The sequence below is a fragment of the Lathyrus oleraceus genome, chromosome 6, assembly GCF_024323335.1.
Source record: "Lathyrus oleraceus cultivar Zhongwan6 chromosome 6, CAAS_Psat_ZW6_1.0, whole genome shotgun sequence".
Taxonomy (NCBI): domain Eukaryota; kingdom Viridiplantae; phylum Streptophyta; class Magnoliopsida; order Fabales; family Fabaceae; genus Lathyrus; species Lathyrus oleraceus.
In genome coordinates, this window is record NC_066584.1 from 92,907,515 (window position 1) to 92,919,468 (window position 11,954).

Here is an 11,954-nt window from a genome sequence, read left to right on the forward strand (position 1 = left end):
CCCACTAGGAGGGCAGCTAGGGTATGCAATGATCCTTGAGGCCATGATATGATATGATATGGGTCATGAGGGGTCTTAGGGCCAAAATTGGGGTCTTACACACAGTCAATCTTCTTTGAATTTCATTTTACCGGTACAGCACATCAAATCGTTTCCTCTCAGGATGTTTACTTGATTGCTTGAAAACATCTTCTGAACGTATCGCACTCGAGGTCGCCAGCCACGTTGAGACTGCATTTCGTATATGGCGTACAAAATGTGCCTTGGAATGTCGCGAAACGTAAGGTGATGCCCTGTTGCAATGCAGTGGACCAATTAGATCATGAGCCCATACTAACAGTCAACATATGCTATGTGCATTGATTATAAACCTAAGGTTGCGGACAGTTGCAGAATGACAGAATTTTTTACCTGCTGCAGACATGTGCTGGACTTCACATCCATAAACACCAAGCAAACATCGAAAGGCCTGATGCAAGATAGCATGTTAGCAAATAGCAAGCTAAGGTGAGCCACAAACCAGGATTCAAGACAAGTGATACCAAGTAAGGTAGGGCAGTCATGAGTTTCTATCAAGAGCATGAACAAGCTTACATACCATGAAGTACTAGAGCATAAGTTGTCGGTTTCGACCAAGTCTAGGTCGTGAAGCGTGATACTTGCTACAAAGAAGCTGCAGCATGCTTGCAATCCTGCAATAACGTATGGAAAAATCAGCCTTCACAGTTTTGGTACTACAATAAACTTAACAGTGGGATAATAAACCAGGACATCAAAGAGTAAAAATATAGGATCTTGGATTTTGCCCATAATGCAAGACAGCCCAACTGAGTCACTTTACAAGAACTCTTCATATTTCAACCGCAACGCCATGGCAGCAACACCCGTTAGAGCATATGCCGATTACGATTACCTCATCAAGTTTCTTCTTATCGGCGGTAGTGGTGTGGGGAAGAGTTGTTTTGCTTTTGAGATTTTCTGATGGTTCCTTCACAACCAATTTTATCACCACCATGGGTATTGATTTCAAGATAATAACCATTGAACTTGATGGCAAGCGCATTAAGTTGCAAATCTGGGATACAGCTGGCCAGGAGAGATTCAGAACTATTACTACAGCTTATTACCGTGGAGCCATGGGTATCTTGTTGGTTTGTGATGCTACTGATAAAGCATCTTTCAATATTATTAGGAATCGGATTCGTAATATTGAACAGCATGCTTCTGACAATATAAACAAGTTACTTGTGGGAAACAAGGTTGATATGGATGAAAGTAAAAGGGTCGTACCTACCTCCAAAGGTCAAGCTCTTGCTGATGAGTATGGTATCAAGTTCTTTAAAACTAGTACAAAAACAAACATGATGAAGAGCTTGGAGAATTGCTTGCTGGTGTTACCATTGCTCGTGGTGGTGTTCTACCTAACATCAACCCAGTGCTTTTACCAGAGAGGACTGAAAAGGCTGCTGCCAGTACTCCTAAGTCCCCATCAAAGGCCAAGAAATTCACTGCGGTTAAAAAACAACACAAACACAAATTAATTACCAAGTTGTTTAAATTCCAAGAAAATTCCCAAATTGGAATTGAGACAAAAATGTAGAAGAAAGCCTATACCCAGTTTACCTGTTCCAATCCAAGCATCAATTAGGGCGACCGAAACCTGACCACCCAGAAGGAGGTTTTGCAGGATACTCTTTTGAGCTCCATATGCCATCTTGAAAACCCTAATTCATAGAAGATAAATAGTGGAGGGATCAGTGAGAAAGAGAGAGGAAAAAAACCTAATCAGAGGCGGAATTGGAAACTTGCAAACAAAAGAACCCTAAGCTGTGAACATAAATAGGGAGAGGCGAATCAGGGAGAAAAAAAAGAGGAACGGCGAAAAAGATACCACAAACCCTAATCACCAAATCAAAGACAAACCTGTGAGCTTCATCGCTGTCGTTGTCATCGCCGAAGGTGAGTTTTTTTTTTGACATTGCTTTCTTACACGATTGAGTGAGATATGGGCGTTTGGGTGTGAGACGTGATGGTAGCGATGGAAGGATATTGAGAGTTTGAGTGAGAACGATCGGGAGAGCGTTTGAGAGAGAGGTTTGTGAGTGAGATTGGGAGAAGAGAGAGCGAGAGAGCTAGACGAGGACGACGCCACTGTTTTTTTTCATTTTCTTTCTTTTTTGTTTCCTTTTATTTAATTCTTTTTTTTAGCTGTCAGTAGAGCAAACAAAAAAAACATTAAAAAAAATTCGTTTAATTTTCCTAGGTTATTAGTTAATAATTATTTTATGTTTTCAACTTATCCCCCATTGTAAACCCAACAGCCAAGCGGCTGGGTTTAATTACCAGTAGACCAACAGATTTCTTTTTTTATTTAGTTTTTTTATTTTAATTCTATTTTTAATTTATCTTGGTTTATATATCTAAATTAGCATTGTAAATAATAACTAATCATAAGTGGCTTGGTGGAGAGGGGTGGTTTCCATAGTCTCAAGAGGAGTGGGTTCAATACTCATATGTAGCATTTGTTAGTATTTTAGCATTTTATTTTCTTTTAGCATTTTGTTTCTTTTAATATTTTTTATGTCCATGTTTTTTATTAAATTCATCATGCATTCAAAACCATTTTTAAACTATAAAAATCATGTTTTTCTCGATTTAATATCGAGCCCATTTCCACACCCTTGTAAGTCGATTGCTTTTTAAGCATCGCCATCAACCTCACATAGCTTACTCTTAGGCTTTCTTACAATGAGCCGGTTCTCTTGCACTTACACTCATACTTTGCATTATTTGTTGTTTGAGCCCGATTTAATTGTGTCATGATTTTGAATCCCCATTTGACAAAATGTACCCCACTCCCCCGATGTGTAATGATCTTGTACTGTTTTATTTCTTTATTTGTTTGACTATTTAGTTAGATACTAACACAAGAGTAAAATCAACAATTTCAAAAATACAAAAATATGACTCGATCCAACGTCGAGTATTTTCTCAATAAGCAAGTCAATTCACTTCTCCCTCCAATTCCATTCCACTTATTTTTCAAAATTTCATCAAATGCTTGATTTAATGTCAAGTCATTTTTCCTGATAAAAACTCAAAAAAATATTAATTCATGGTCAAGACTTTTTCAATAAAGATGGAAGTGGAACGTGGTGTATACCACGCACTCCTGAGACTAGGATTCGAGATGTATATCTCGCCAATCCTAGCTCTCGCCATCATCTAAATTTATCCACTTTGCTCTCTCAAACACTCATTCAAATTTCTCTTAAACGTCCATCAATACTTGATCTAGGTCAAGTCATTTTCACAACAAAACTCAAGATACATAATTCTTATTTAACACTTTTCCAATAAAGGTGGAAATGGAACATGGTGTATACCATGCACTCCTGAGGTTAAGATTCGAGACGTATGCCTCGCCAATCTTAACTCTCGCCATCGTCTAAAATTGTCAATGTGGTTTCGTCAAACCTTTTCTCAATCAAATCTAAGATACCTAAATCTTATTTAACACTTTTTCAATAAAGGTGGAAATGGAACATGGTGTATACCATGCACTCCTGAGATTAAGATTCGAGACCTATGCCTCGCCAATCTTAACTCTCGCCATCGTCTAAAACTGTCAATGCGGTTTCTTCAAACCCTTTCCCAGTCAAATTCCAAAAATACTTAATTCCTATCTTAACTTTTGTTAATAAAGATGGAAATGGAACATGGTGTATACCATGCACTCCTGAGACTAGGATTCGAGATGTATATCTCGCTCATCCAAGTTCTCGCCATCACTCAAAATACATCCAACCGATCAAACTCTTTTCTCGCCGTCGTGCGACTAATCAAAAACTTTTTTTCATAAATGAAAGATATATTGTCTTAAGTGATACAAAACAATGTTTCGGCCACGATTGTTGAGTAGAGATAAATGACGCTTTTCCGAATGTAGATTTATAAATCCGTTCGATGTGTGGTATGCGTCCACTTCTCATCTGTTTTGGGTAAAACAATGTTTTCGTCGATTGATACAATATAGCCTTCGCTAAAATCGACCAACAAACAAACATTTTTCTACCCAGAACTACGTAAGCCTTGATTTCTCTTTTGAGATACGTAGGAGCAGGATTTATAAATCTTGTCAGGCCCACTAATAAAAAACTTAGGTTTAGTCCTTCGTTAAAAAATCCAAAAACATTTTCCTCTCTTCTATTCTTTCTTTCCCACTTGATAACTTGAAAAGCCTAACACTTCAAACTAACATTAATGCACACAACTGACCTAATGGTTCCCGTTGAGTACAACGGACGTGAGGGGTGCTAATACCTTCCTCTTGCGTAATCGACTCCCGAACCCTGATATTGGTTGCGATGACCATATCTTATCCTTTCTTTTGTCTTGGGTTTTATCGATATTTCCCCTTTCCTTTTTAGGAATAAATAAAGTTCGGTGGCGACTCTGTTCAGTCCATCATTGCGAGCGTGCGATCGCGCTTCGCTTTGAAGTCGTATCCCCATTTTTTCGAGGTGCGACAGATGGCGACTCTGCTGGGGAGATGGAAAATCCCTAAGTGAGTCTAGCCTAGTTAGGACGTTTGTGTGCCTTTGTTTGTTTAATTTTTGTGGTTTTTCCCTTATTTGTTGCTTTTTATTATATTTATTATTATATTGATATATCTGTGGTATATTGGTTCTATTGTGATTGTTGGTATTTGGGTATTTGATTGCAAACCATGTGGGAAAGACTCTACACCCGAGTCTAGAGTGAAAAAACATAAGATAGGACGATGGTTGAGTAGTACAGACTCCCGAGGTGTATACTTCGTAAGAGTCGGTACGAGAACCTCACTTAGAGTAGATCCTTTTGCAAATATTGTCGCCCGAGGTGTATACCGCGTAAGCTTCGATGTTTTAAAGGGGTCCATGACTCTAAGAACCTTTTAGAACATTGAAACTTTGGCCAACTAGAAATTATGGTTGCGTAGTATGGATTCCCGAGGTGAATACTTCGTAAGAATCGATACGAGAACCTCGCTCAGAATAGATTCCCTAGATGGAGTTGATGACCGGAAAGTATTTGATCGCGACTTTATGAGTCGAATTTGGGGTACAAACTGCAAGTGCACAGTTCTATCGCGTAGTTTTAAAAGATATCGATCCCACAGGGACTTATGAATCGATATACCGTTATCTAAGGTTACTTCGTAAAGCTAAGGTGAACAATGTTTGATTGTTTGGGGGAAAGCTAAAAACTAAACTAAGATCTAGATTAAATATTAATAAAGCAGATATCGGTATGTAGTTCGTCGTAATTAGGGAATCAATCCTTTGTCGGTCTCTTGGTTTTAAAATAAATCTTTTCAGTTGACTTTATTGATTAAAAGTTTTATCTCAAACTCTCGCTCTGTTGAATAAACCATGATTTTATGTTAATGTAGCTGTCACTTATAATTAAGTCAAAAACCATTTTTTGAAAGCAATACAGTCCATAGAAACTCTTTTCAAGAAAACACTGACCGTTTAAACACCCTTATCTCAAACTCTCGCTCTGTTGACTTAGGTTATATAATTAAATTCGAATGCTTAACTCTCGTCCTCACATTCAATCTTCAAAAATACTTTTTGGAAAAGATCGGAATTTAATTAACTCTAAAACTTGCTCTCGCCCTGATCTAGAATTAATGTCTAATTTACACTGTCCAGTTAAAACCTCAAACTCTCGCTCTATTGATTTTAACTTCTTTATGTCTTTTACTTTCGTAAAAACCTTTGTTATTAAACCTGTAAATTGAGACCGTAAAAAGAGTGATTTTAATTCTAAACTTAATTTAACCGACTTAGTTTTGATTCCTTATTCCGCTTACTTTACATACCGATATCTAAGCGAATTAGCCAGACATGCTAAACAAACTAAAATACTTATCATGCATAAACAGACTCATCCCAGGCAGATAATATAAATAAATAATAAAACAAAGCATTAAATAATAATTAAAGAACCTGAATGAGGTAAACAATAGTCTTGAACACTCCACCACAAGCCGGTAGGATTTGTTCTTGGATTCTTCAATTAAACAACAAATTAAAACGAAGGAAATAAAACTAGATTCTAACGTAAGGTTAGATCCGGTAAAAAGGTGCACAATAGTTTCCGGTGTAGAAACTATTGTACGAAAAGAATTAACTAAATGCTAAAAAGGAAAAAGGAAAATAGAAATTGCAAGAGAGATAATGTAGAACTCGTAAAAATAATAAAGAAACAATAATGTTAAGTTGCTGGAAAAGAAAATATGCAAAAGCGAAAACGGCAAAGGAAAAAATGTGGAAAAGCCTCGGAACCCCTTTTGGTTTTGCAAGTGGCTATTTATATATGCTTGAGTAACCGCTTCCGCTGCCAAAAAGGTCTTCAACGTGCATAAATGCATGGCATGGATATAGGGCTCAACACTCCTCAACGTCTCCTCAACGTCTCTGAGGCGTTGCTTGCGCCAAAAATGTAGGGGAATGGTGTGACGTTCGTCACACCATGTGTGACGTCCGTCACAGGAGTGTGCAAGGCGTGACGCTCGTCACGCCCTCTGTGACGTCCGTCACATGCACGACACCTGCGCTTTTGTGTTTTGGGCTGGGCTTTGACATTTGGTTCATTTTCTTTCCTTTTTGCACCTCCTTTTCTTCCATTTTTACTTGTGCTTCAAAATAAGCCACCTGAGACAAATAGGAAGAAAATACCGCGTAATATCTAATAAAATGAAGTGAACTGAAATAAATAATAATAAAATTTAATTGAATTAAGTCCTAAAATATGATATAATTTCGTGTTATCAAACTCCCCCATACTTAGATCTTTGCTTGTCCTCAAGCAAAATTCAGTATATAACTTGTTTTAAAAATTTAGCCAGATGAAATTTCAAAACACACATCAATTCGTAATAGGTTGCAAGTGGATTTTGTTTAGAAGCAGCTTGAGTTTAATCTTGACATCAACAACCACCGTCACAACCTGGATAACCCTGCCTTATGCAAATCAGTTCAAGTACACTATGATAGCTATCCTGGTTCCTTTACTCTTATTTCACCCGTTTTCATTCTAGCGAAATCACATTAAGCCCTTTATCTTTTCGCGCACATAGTGGAGTAACCGGTTAGTGATTATGATCCCCCTTTTAGCTAGAAGTTCTGGTACATAAGTCGGATAACTTCGTTATTCAGCCCATTGCAAATTGCGGGGGATCGAACCGTAGTTCGCCCTACCAAGTTCAGTACCAGATACCTACTGAACCAACTCATAATGGATCTTTCATATTGTGTTTTGTATGATCTGCAACCTTTAGATTAAATGATCTGGTAAGGATCACCTAACTTAATTAGTGCATTTCCTGATATATATATTTTTTTATGTTACTTTGGGAATCATCCACTTATATTCATCGGCTCTCCACGTAGTTTGCTATTAAGATGGTGCTGACTTCTCGTATAAACTACTTGGGGTTACTATAAAACTAAAAGTTCAAGGAATTGGTATAATAGGTACTTATCCTGATCTAACGTGTTGGGTTCGTTTAGAGTGTTTGGCGGTAGTAGTCTTTGTCTTGATTCGACTCAAGATCGATAAGATGAGCAACCTTTATACTTATTGGGTGTTGAATTTTTGTTGTTGTGGCTCATGAAAGTTTGAGGGAATAGATAATGGAAATTTGTTCACACTCGGGACTTAACTTAAAATAATAGATTTTTTTTTTTTTAAATAAATAATAATGATTAAAATAGCAATGAAAGGAAAGGTACATACTTGAAGAAATGAAAATAGAAAGAACATGGTTTCCCCCCATACTTAAACTAAACATTGTCCCCAATGTTTTAAGGAAATGAAATACAATATGGAAAGGAAAAAGAAACTACGACTAAGGCTGCCTTCCGCCTCTTGTTCTTGGACCTGGTGATCTCTAACGTAAGTCTAAGTTGTCGAACCTGCTGAACAACTCAGTAAACCGCTGGTCGGTTATGGCATTCCTAGCATCCTGTTGTTGTTGCATTTGACGCATCATTTGCATCATCTCGACATTCTGTGCCTGTATACCATCAATAGCATCCATGATGTCATCGTTGGTTGCAGGCCTTCTTCGTCGACGACGTTGGGAGGATGGGCCAGTTGCATTACCGGAAGGGTTGAGCGGGACTGACTGTTGTGTAGGAGGATGATCACCTTGCTCCATTGCTTCAAACTCGTCTGTGTGCGGGTTTGTTTGTGAAGGCTCGGTGGCTTCGGGAGCGTTTAGATCATAGAGGTGGCGGTCGGGGTTTGTGACATCAGTTAGGGCGATATTTGGTAGAACAACGCTTGAGACTGCCTGGTTGTTCACCATAAGATAATATCCTCCGCCTACTCTGTTCTTAATCAGGCGGCTGGATCGACAGTAGCTGATATCCATAGATAGGGGAGGTAGAGATTCTAAAGTTTGGAGCTTATCCCCTAGGTTTAGGCCAAGTGCTATGGTGGTGATTAATCCACCAATTATAAAAGGTTGCCGGCCTCTAGCACATAAGGTGCGGATATGATGAAATAGAAAGGAGGCGGCGTTTACCTGAGTATCCGGTTCGAAGACGCATTGGAGGAAGAATAGCTCCTTTGAGTTGACCTTGCTGTTGTTTGGTCTTCCAAAAACTGTGTTTTGTAAGATGCGGATAAAGTACCGGATAGTGGGGTTATGTATATGGGAAAGAAGGAGCTCTTCCCAGTTGTAGGCATATATACCGGAAATCTTCTTGAAAAGGTCGAAAACGTCAACTGTGTTCCAGTTTGAGTTTGGAGGGATTCTGGTGTGTACCAGACCTTCTATGGGAAATTGTAGCATGGTACTCAATTGGTTTTGGGTTAAGGAGTACTCGGTGTTAAACATACGGAAGGTTGCGGTACCGGTTAAAAATTCGTCTTCACCGGCGGGAGTGGTGTAGTCGTATGAACTTAAGAATTCTAAGGTTAGGGATGGGTAGGTGGGTTGATTATGAGTGCAAAGGAAGGTTAAGTTGGCTAGGCGGAGCATCCATTCGATACCTTGGAGTAATCCTAATTGTTGTAAACAAGTTAAATCGGGATACCTGGTGGAAACGACGCCTCGCTGTTGGAAACGCTCGAATTGCTCCCTTTGATAATTTTCATCTTCGGATCGGAAGATGATATTTCCGAAATTCTGATTTCCTGCCATTGTGATGAATGAATTTTGAAGGAGTGATTTGGAAAGAAAAGAAATGTATTTGATAGGAGAGAATGGTTTGTGGTGAATGAAGGAAGGTTTGGTGGGTATTTATAGGAAAAGAATTTGGAAGTTGGAAAGGGGGTGGTTGAAAAGTGAATGAATGTGGGTAAATGTGAATAAATGGGGAAGATAAAAAGTTGAAGGGGTGTAACGTTCGTCTCCAACGGCTCCTTAACGTTCACCTAGTCTGAAGGGCGTTACGCTCGTTACAGGTGCATGACGGGCATAACAGGTTCTTAGTGTGACGTCCGTGACAGAATGTGCGACGCTCGTCACACTGTCTGTTTGGCCAATGTTCAGCTAGCGTCCTTCAGGTAAGTTATTATATATTGTTATTTTTTTGTTTGTTTTCTACTGAATGATTTATTCTGCAATTTAATTTCTCCTGCATGCTTATTTTACTTTGTATAATAATAAGTCATAGGTAGCAACATTAGAGAACATAATAGCTATTGCATAATAAAATTAAATAAATAACTTCAATAAAATGATCATAATGTAACATTGGAAAGAAGAACAAAAGAAATGCGAAAAGGAAACAAATGCGAACATGAATTCAAATAACATTAATGAATAATCTAGCTTAAAACTAAATAACTAAGAAAAACAAATAAATACTATCCATCTGCACGATCTTTGGCCGGAGGAGCAAAAGAGTTAACACGATGTAGCAACTCGTGAAACTGATCTGTCATACTGCTCATGTATCCTAGAACTTCGTGTCTCATGTCAGTAAATTCCTCTCTGAGGGCGCCTTGTTCTGACATCAAAGCTTCAATGGCGGTGTTATAATCAGTTCCGGGCATATGATGCCGGAGGTCGGATACTGCTGATTCTTCGGTCTGAACAGGCTGAGGAGGAGGGTCAATATCATAATAGCCAGATGGTGTCTGAGGGTCAGATTCAGCATGAGGGATCTGGTCATCATAAGTCTCATAGTCATCACAAATCTCATAGTCCTGGATGGATTCAGTGGATCTAGCCGGAGAGGGGGTTTCGTTCAGGTTGTAGAGCCAGTTACTGCGGTTATGAACACTAGTCCTAGGATCGGGCATGGTGAAAAGGCAAAGAACTTGGTTATCAATAATAAGCTCAAACTCGTCAGACCCTAGGTTTGCTATAAACATAGTGTTGAAGAGGAAGGGTATACTCATAGTAGTAATGCCACAAAAAGGGCTTAGGTCAAGCATAGGCTGACGTAATCCAATAGCATTACCTATCATAGTATCAAACCGCCTATTCGGATTGGTGCTCGCTCATCCTGGATAAGGTGGTCCAAATTAGCTAACATAAAAGTGGCACCGTTTACTGGACGGTTCTGGGAAGCACAAAATATGATGAAGAGTTCATCACGTGAAACTGAAGTACCATTTGGCTTCTTCCCAAATAAAGTGTGGGTCAGGATCTTATGGAAATAGCGAAAGGCCGGGTTGTGTATGTTTCCAGAGAGAAACTCATGTTCCTCGGGCTCGTCATTTCCAGTCAACTTACCCCAAAAGTGTTCAAGTTCTCTATATTCAAAAAGTTCTTCCTGGCTTACTGTGAATGTGTCAAAGGAGGTAGGAAAACCCAAAAGGTTGGTAAAGTCTCTAATATTAAATTGGTACTCCATGTTGAACATTCTGAACTGGATAAAACCTCTGCTAATTCCTTTTCCATGGCTGGGTAGATAGATTAATGAGCTAAGGAATTCTAGTGTGAGTCTCCGGTAGGTGGTGAAATGTCTTAGGATAGGGGATGTCTCCCATCCTATCTGATTCAGCAAATACAGAACACTTTGTCTCAGTCCAAGGGCAGTCATAGCCCAATCATCAGCATATAAACTAGGTAGCATCTCTCTAGTGGCTAGTTCTTCAAACTTTTGTTTCTGAGCCATTCCTCTGAATTTGATACCCATACGATCAATATGTCCCATCTGGTTAGTGTTAGCTAGAGAAAAGAAAACATGAGTTTTAGTCAGGATTTGGCCAAATGCCGAAAGAAGAAAAAAAAAGTTATTATTAAATTAAAATGAATTAGGAATGAATACTAAACAGAAATTAAAAGAATAATTAAGGAAGAAATAGGAAGATAATAATAATATATAAGGAAATAATAAAATAATTGTGGGTTGTCTCCCACTAAGCGCTTTGTTTAAATGTCGCAAGCTCGACAAAGAAACTGTTAAATATAATCTATTAACCCTGGAGGCGTTTCGTCTAAGTGTAGGATTTGCGAATCTCCATTGGTTTCCGCATAGTGATAGTGTTTTAGACGTTGCCCGTTTACGGTGAACGGTTCTGTGGATTTGCCTTTAATTTCTATCGCTCCACTGGGAAAGATGTTAGTGATATGAAAAGGTCCTGACCATCTGGATCGTAGTTTTCCCGGGAATAACTTTAGTCTAGAGTTAAATAAAAGGACTGCGTCGCCTTGCTTGAAGATTTTCCTTGATATACGCTTGTCATGCCATTGTTTTGTTCTTTCTTTGTAGATTCTGGCATTTTCATAGGCGTCTCTTCTGAGTTCCTCTAATTCGTTTATGTCAAGGATTCTCTTTTCACCGGCGGCTTTATAGTTTAGATTCAGATTTCTAATAGCCCAATAGACTTTATGTTCTAATTCTACCAGGAGATGGCAGGATTTTCCATATATGAGCTTAAATGGGGTCGTCCCTATGGGGGTTTTATAAGCAGTTCGGTATGCCCACAAAGCTTCTGGT

General features: G+C 38.7%; 1 pseudogene; it reads left to right on the top strand.

The window, feature by feature from the left end:
* Window positions 1–871: 871 nt before the first annotated feature.
* Window positions 872–1,541, top strand: LOC127094171 (ras-related protein RAB1BV-like; annotated as a pseudogene).
* The last annotated feature ends 10,413 nt before the right edge of the window (window positions 1,542–11,954 follow it).